The sequence below is a fragment of the Euprymna scolopes genome, chromosome 18, assembly GCF_053919585.1.
Source record: "Euprymna scolopes isolate OS-2025 chromosome 18, ASM5391958v1, whole genome shotgun sequence".
NCBI lineage: Eukaryota > Metazoa > Mollusca > Cephalopoda > Sepiida > Sepiolidae > Euprymna > Euprymna scolopes.
The window spans coordinates 123,122,808-123,131,373 of NC_136499.1; the positions used below are offsets into that span (position 1 = coordinate 123,122,808).

The 8,566-nt window shown below is 31.6% G+C and overlaps 1 pseudogene; it reads left to right on the plus strand.

Moving 5' to 3' along the window:
• LOC145298069 (U2 spliceosomal RNA) lies at nt 1-126 on the plus strand (annotated as a pseudogene).
• Nucleotides 127-8,566: the final 8,440 nt, after the last annotated feature.

The following is an 8,566-nucleotide window of genomic DNA, read 5'->3' on the forward strand; positions in this document are numbered from 1 at the left end:
ACCCTTTTCTTGTCCTTTTGGCCAAGATCAAAGTGTAGTATCTGTTCTTACTACATGCTGTACTTATTGTGATATAAAGGGGGGATCACTTTTCTGTATTAATTTAATGTAAAATGATCACCCACTTTACAACCAGTCAGTCTGAAGGCCATTCACGTCATTATCCAGATAATAATAATTTTTTTTTTTTTTCGTCTAAATAAAATTTAGGATGATTTGCTACGAAAATATGAAAAAAATAGTATAAGCACATGACTTTCAAATAATCCCAAAATTTTTATATCATTCTATAGATTAGTGAAGTTGAAAAAAAAAATCTATCTATAAGAGTGAACGTGTCTGTCTGTCTGTTTGTCTGTCTGTCTGTGTGCATTTCCCTACGCAAAACTCTGTCAATTTTCAGTCTACAGTCTCGGAATTTGATATACAGGGCACTGACATTTGGGAAAATCTTTGTAATCCGTTTCCGGCCAGGAATTTGGCTGTTAAGAGGTCAAAGTTCAACGATTTGACCTTTGAGAACTCTACCAAACTCCTCCGACAATTTGGGGTATAAACACTTGAAATTTTAGATATAGGTTCCTTGGGCATGAATCTAATTTAATAACTTGATTTGAGCCCAAAACAATAAATGTTAAGGGGTCATAATAGGGGTCAAAGTTTAAAAAAAAAAAATGACTTCTGCGGTCTCTACCAAATTACGTAGACAATTTCTTGAAATTTTACATAAAGGGTATTCAGAGATAGAGCAAGCTTTTTAATCGGTTTGGGTCGAAAGTTATTAGTTACCAATATATACATGTATGTATGTATGTATGTATGTATGTATGTATGTATGTATGTATGTATGTCTGCCTAAAACTTTTGATGAAGGCGACGGATTTTCACAACATCAGTATCGTTTTAAAGTTATATCTTTCAGACGACAAATATCGAAAAATTGGCTAAAAATATTAATATATTCACCTTTTACTGGGCACTTTTCTACAGTCGCTTTTTTCGCCGATATTTTTCAAAATTATCCCCTCTTTTCGATTGTCTAGCTTTAATAAAAACTCACATCACTTCCGGTTTGGCGATGGTCGTAACAACAAAGACATCAAGTTTTTTTCTCGTTCTTTTCCTCCTTTGCAGTACGGGTTCGAGCCTGCCTTCCTACTACCACTTTTTTTTTTTTTTTTGCTTAACATAAACACCCAAACACCCGGGCAAACCGGGCTAAAATATTAGTATATATATAAAAATGAAAGTGTCTGTGTGTGTGTGTGTGTGTGTGTGTGTGTGTGTGTGTGTGTGTGTGTGTGTACATTTCCCTACATAATAACTTTGTCAATTTTTAGTCTACAGACTCGAAATTTGCTATACAGGGTACTGAGATTTGGGAAATATTTGTAATCCGTTTTCGGCCAGAAATTTGACTGTTAAGGGGTCAAAGTTCAACGACTTAACCTTTGAGAACTCTACCAAACTCATTTTTTGGTCTAAACACTTGAAATTTTAGATATAGGTTCCTTGGACATGAATCGAACTTAATAACTTGATTTTTGTCCAAAACAATAAATGTTAAGGGGTCCAAGTTAAATATGTTGATCGCTTTTTTTTATTTTGCTCAACATACACCTCCAAACACCCGGGCAACGCCGTGCTGAAATCCTAGTATATATATATATATATATATATATATATATATATATATATATATATATATATATATATATAGGACAGTATCAAATGGGTGACTATTTCGGGAATTTTAGTCGCCATATGTGTTGAAAACAACTCCTGTATAGTATCACAGTGGGGTAACCACAGGTAAATAAACAAGAAATTGCTGAAAGAAATTATCGCATTTTTAGCAAAATGCGCAGTTATTTATTAAGTCTTTCTTTTTTTGGTATGGATTCCTTAAAGCATTTTAAATTTAATGGTATATTAGCAATGTTGGGATCACTGAAATAAAATTATTAATTTATTTGTCAAAGATTTAAAAGTAGTTCTTTTCACAAAAATAATGAAAATATATATATATATATATATATATATATATATATATATATATATATATATATATATATATATATATGGTAAAACTGGTAATTAGTAAAAACCTGAAGAGAGTGCTCAATACTATTGCAGAGCAAATATGTGTTTTATTTTTTATTACCGTTTTATCTGTTTGGTTACATATGTTTCGGATGTCGGACCGTGTTTACGATCTAACAGCCTCGTCAGACCTTACAGGAATGGTTGGTTAGCATTAGGAAGAATTGTTTTTAGAAGGAATACGAATGGGGGTTAAAGAGGGAAAAAAGAAGAAAGGGGAATAGGGGGAAGGCGGTAATGACAATATTTCAGTTTTGAAGGTTAAAATATATTAGGTTGTATTGTGTGTGGGGGGTAGCAGATTCGGGTAGGCGTGGGTGGAGATATGTGGGTATAGGGAGGGGGAGTGAGAGAGAGGATGGTAAAGAGAAAAGAGAGGGAGTAGGAGTTTCAATTTTTGGGTTTTAAAATTTTGACTACTTTTTTCCCCCTTGTACGATAAGGTATATTTATTAGAGGAGAGAGAGAGAGAGAGAGAGAGAGAGAGAGAGAGAGAGAGAGAGATGGGAGGAAAGGGAGAGAGATGGAGGGGCAAAGGGTTACTGTGAATGTCATCTTTGGCAGATACAATATTTCGTTTACGGTTTTTCTGGTCGTGTTCATTTCATAGTGGGTTGTTTTTAAGCAGTTAAGAGTTAATACAGACGTTGGCGCACGCATAAAGACGCATAATACATATACATACATATTACACACTAATATATAGACATATAGGCATATCTGTATATATATGCGAGTATATGTATGTGTACGAGAGTTGCGTGTATGTGTGTATATGTCTGCATGTAGATCCATGTACGTCTGCATGAGCATTGTCTTTATATGTGTGTGACCTGTACGAGAGTGCCCCCTCTTAAAAATGCATGGTTTTCGTTTTTTCCCGATGATTATCAGAGATTACATTCTTAAGTATCATATTAACAGAAAAAAATTTTTTAAAAAAAACAACATGTCAAAAAAAAACATACTGAAGATGAAGTTTAACTTCGAAATATATTTATGAATTCCAATATAAATTTCAACAAAATAAACATATTTTCATTTTGTAATAATGCGTTGTTTTGGCTTTAAACGTATATAATACGTATTTCATTCGTGGCGCAGTTGATAGAGACGTTGAATCTCTACGGTTCCAGATGAACATTGTCTGAAGATAGCGGTTTCAATCCCACCCAAAGCATGCCAGAGGTAATTGGTCAAAAATGTGGTGAAACGACAACAACTACGGATGGCAGTGATGGCTGAGAATGCAGTTAGGAGATTCGAAGTTCCTATCCGTCGCGGTTACCACCTGACGAAGGCCAGAGGAAGTTGGCCGAAACGTTGTGAACCAATAAAAAGATCCAAAAACAACAACTAATAAAGATGAGACTAATAGTCCGAAATAAAAAAAATAAAATTAACATATAATGCTCATCTCAAAAAATGAATTCCAATTAAGGAATAATATATATATAAACATATTTTTATTTTGTAAAAATGCGTTGTTTCGGCTTCAAACGTATTTAATACGTATTTCATTTTATATAAATATTTGTTTTATGTTTTTCCTCCGAGGATAAGAGCGACTCTTTGAAACTCCGTGGAATAAGGAACAATCAACTCCATTTTATATTCCTTGTTTCGAATAATCAACGTAAATTGTAAGTTTCAACATTTTAACTTTCTTTTCATACACTTATGCTCTATCTCGAATATTGAGCATTTTCATCGGGTTAGGGTTAGGATTGTCTTATAAATATTAGTATTAATATGTATATACCCACTTTAAGTTTTCAAAAGTTTTTATTTTGTAAACTTGAATTTCTGAACTATATATGGAGAGGAGATTGCAAATTGCATTGTTATGATAACTGCAGTTCCATCTCTCTGTTGCAGATATTGACGGTGTGAGATTCTAAGAAAGAAACATTTGTTATAGGCGTGCGTCAGAAGCAGAGACGCAGCATTGAATTCCTCCATGCGGAAAGAATTAAACCAATCAACATTCACTGGCGCTTGTTAAACATTTATGAAACCGATGTAGTTGATGTCAGCAGAGTAAGGAGATGGGTTCGTCGATTTTAGAGTGGCGACAGAGATGTTAGTGAGAAAGTGCATTCCGGTCACCCATGTACAACCACCACTTTGTCGTTCGCAAAATGCATTGAGAATATTGGAGACTATGTAGAAAAATAAATTCTGGGACACAAAAGGCCGCTTGTTTTAATGGTATAACTCCCGTCTTCGTAGCTCTTTAACGTTTTTTTTTTTTTTTTTTAGTTAAAAAATACTATGCATTTTTTTCGGAACGATCCCTGTCTAAAGAAAGAAAAACGATAATTATCTGTTCATTGCATTTTTTTTTTTTTTTGTGGGGAAGGGGGGGTTAATGTATTCCATTTAATTGCTATCCACTCGTATTAAGTGAAATTCCCCGAAAAACGTTTTCTCCGAATCGCAACTTTTTTCCTGTCCAGGAAACGTTTAATAGCAATGCAAAAAACATGTCAACGTACGATAAGCTATTTTGTATTATTGGGATCGGTTTCACATATTTACTTGTTTGATAAGTAAGTTAATTTACCACTTGTCGACATGAAACGCGCATTTAATTTGGGCATGTATGTATACTTAACTAAACTAATACGTTCTATACTAATATACACGCGTAGATATTCATGCAAACACACATTATATGTATGTATGTATGTATGTATGTATGCATGCATGTTTGTTTGTATGTATGTATGTATGTATGTTTGCATGTGTGTATGTATGTATGTATGTATGTATGTGTGTATGTATGTATGTTTGTGTGTATGTATGTATGTATGTATGTATGTGTGTATGTATGTTTGCATGTATGTATGTATGTATGTATTATGTTTGCATGTATGTATGTATGTATGCATGTATGTATGTATGTATGTATGTATGTGTATGTGTATGTCAGGTCATGTCATGTGCTACTGGTACCATGTAACCCAGTACCACCTGCCTCATGGTCGGGTCACCGGCGACTAAACTGGTTCCCCCACCAGACTTGTTTGGTGAGGAGGGCGGCTAGTCTCCCTGAAGGATTAAAAACAAGACCTTCCAAAGGGCGAATGAACTCTTTTTCTGGGTCAACGGCCAACTAGCACCGTGTATATTTGTGTGTGTGTGTGTGTGTGTGTGTGTGTGTGTGTGTGTGTGTGTGTGTGTGTGTGTGTGTGTGTGTGTGTGTGTGTGTGTGTGTGCGCGAATTGGGGTGGAGAGGGCTCCCGTAAGTCGTGGTGAAGGCAACCTTTCTAGGAGAAGCAAATCTCTGATTTAAAAAACCATAAAGCGGAAGACCATTACCCGCATTAAGCTGGTCAGCAGTTTAATTTGTTGCTGGCTATCTTGCTCTTGCTTGTTGCTGGATCTTAACATTTTGATCCCAGAGAGAGACTTAGCTGTCGTACAAAGCTAAGACTCTGTAACATCATCTTTGTATAGATACTCCCTCAGGCATTTGGGCTCATGGATTTTAAATGTCTGAGGGAGTGGCACTCGTCTGACAAGACGTTGCAATCATCATCATGTATGTATGTATGTTTTTATGTAAGTTTAATGATTAAAGTTAAATTCTGTATATCAAAATCTATACAAATATATTTAAGTTAAGAATTTATTGTTTGAAACCAGGAATATGCATACGAAAAAATACATAATTTTTCTCTATATATTCCTTGTTTCAAACAATAAATTCTTAATTAAATATATGTATATATATTTTGATTTACAGAATTCAACTTTAATCATTAAACTTATATATTGCTCTATTTTTTAAACATTGAGCTTTACTTTTTTGTCTATGATCATCCTGAAAGTATTACCTCAATGTAATATCTGACAGGATAATTCACTTGATCTCTAATCTGTGATATATATATATATATATATATATATATATATATATATATATATATATATATATATATATATATATATATATGATAAAACTCAAATGACCTTGTAACGATGTATGTAACCCACTTTCTGTTTTACGAAATTTGGTTGCGCATGCGCGCATACCTGCACACTGATATATTAACGCTATTATTTCGAAATTATTATTTAACATGGGAAGAGTGGGGTTTAAAATAACTTAAACGTAATACAGAAATGAACAATGGTAAAAAAAAAAGAAGGCATTATTAACAATTGTTTATTTGGATAATTTAAACGCGAAAAATAAAACAAAAGAACAATTGGGATGCTGAAATATTAACGTTATTATTTCAAAATTATTATTTAACATGGGAAGAGTTGTGTTTAAAATAAACAAAAAACAAAATAATAATTGGGACGCTGAAATATTAACGTTATTATTTCGAAATTATTATTTAGCATGGGAAGAGTGGGGTTTAAAATAAAAAAAACAAACAAAAGAACAATTGGGACGCTGAAATATTACCGTTATTATTTCGAAATTATTATTTAACATGGGAAGAGTGGGGTTTAACATAACTTAAACGTAATACAGAAATGAATGATGTAAACAAAAAAAGCAGGTATATCAAAATTTGAATTTAACTATAATAAGTATTATGGTATCTGTTCAGTGCACATTTACCTATAAATATGGCCATCCACTTATAATTCAGTAACTGTAAAAAATATTTTTCAAAAATAATCAATTATATTAAACAGAACGACTCATAGAAATCTATCTATATTCTTTTTTTCATTTTAATATACTTTCATAGAAATGTTTGTTACGTCACAAAAAAACTATTTTCTTTACGTCACAAGGGTAACGCTCATACGTGAATTCCATAGCTAATATAACATACTGACCCAACGGGTCACGGGTAGTCTAGTGTGTATATATATATATAAATATATATATATATATATATATATATATATATTTATATATATGTGTGTGTGTGTGTGTGTGTGTGTGTGTGTGTGTGTGTGTGTGTGTGTGTGTACACGCTCGATCGGCGTTTTTGAATATTTAAACCTTATAATTCACCAATATCTGAAGGAAACACGTGCCAAGCATTACCACCGCCATGGTACTTAAAAAAGGGAAAAAAACAGTATTTCCTGATGAAGATTCTGTTATGAATCGAAATATCGAATTTATTTCAATCAATAAATATGTTTATTTATTGATTGTGATTCTGCACTTGTTTGGTCTTAAACCCGTTAAATTTCAAAATTCAATATATATATATATATATATATATATATATATATATATATATATATATATATATATATATATATATACGTTTTATTTTTTATTACCGTATCTTTCTGTTAAGTTACATTATTGTTTCGGCTACACGGCCGTTTTTTTTTGGGGGCCGTCTGTAGCGTCCTCAGACTTTTACAGAAATGTTCGCTATTTTGGGATGAAGGAGTGGAAGTCTGAGGACGCTACAGACGGCCAAAAAACGGCCGTGTAGCCGAAACAATAATGTAACTTAACAGAAAGATACGGTAATAAAAAATAAAATGCACATTTGCTCTACAACAGTATTGAGCACTTTCTTCGGTTTTTATTAATTACCATCTAAACTATATATATATATATATATATATATATATATATATATATATAGTAAGTTATGAAAATATATATGGCAATTAAGTAGTTATGGTTGGTTGGGTCAATAGCATGCAGGTACAACCACGATATTTTCACTTCACTTGTTTGAGAATATCCAGTGGCTGAGATTGGCAAAACGTTTATTTTTAAATTGTCAACGATAGTAAAAGCGATTGAGAGATTGAAACAAGAAGAGAGAGAGGGGGAGTTGGGAAGGGCTTTTTTGTAATGTTTATTTACATGTATGATACTGATTAGATAGACATTTGTAATATGTATTAACATCTACTAAATTTATTAACATCTACTAAATGTATTAACATCTACTAAATGTATTAACATCTAATAAATTTATTAACATCTAATAAATGTATTAACATCTAATAAATTTATTAACATCTACTAAATGTATTAACATCTACTAAATGTATTAACATCTAATAAATTTATTAACATCTAATAAATGTATTAACATCTAATAAATTTATTAACATCTACTAAATGTATTAACATCTACTAAATGTATTAACATCTAATAAATTTATTAACATCTAATAAATTTATTAACATCTAATAAATGTATTAACATCTACTAAATGTATTAACATCTAATAAATGTATTAACATCTAATAAATGTATTAACATCTAATAAATGTATTAACATCTAATAAATTTATTAACATCTAATAAATGTATTAACATCTAATAAATGTATTAACATCTACTAAATGTATTAACATCTACTAAATGTATTAACATCTAATAAATGTATTAACATCTAATAAATTTATTAACATCTACTAAATGTTTTAACATCTAATAAATGTATTAACATCTAATAAATGTATTAACATCTAATAAATGTATTAACATCTAATAAATGTATTAACATC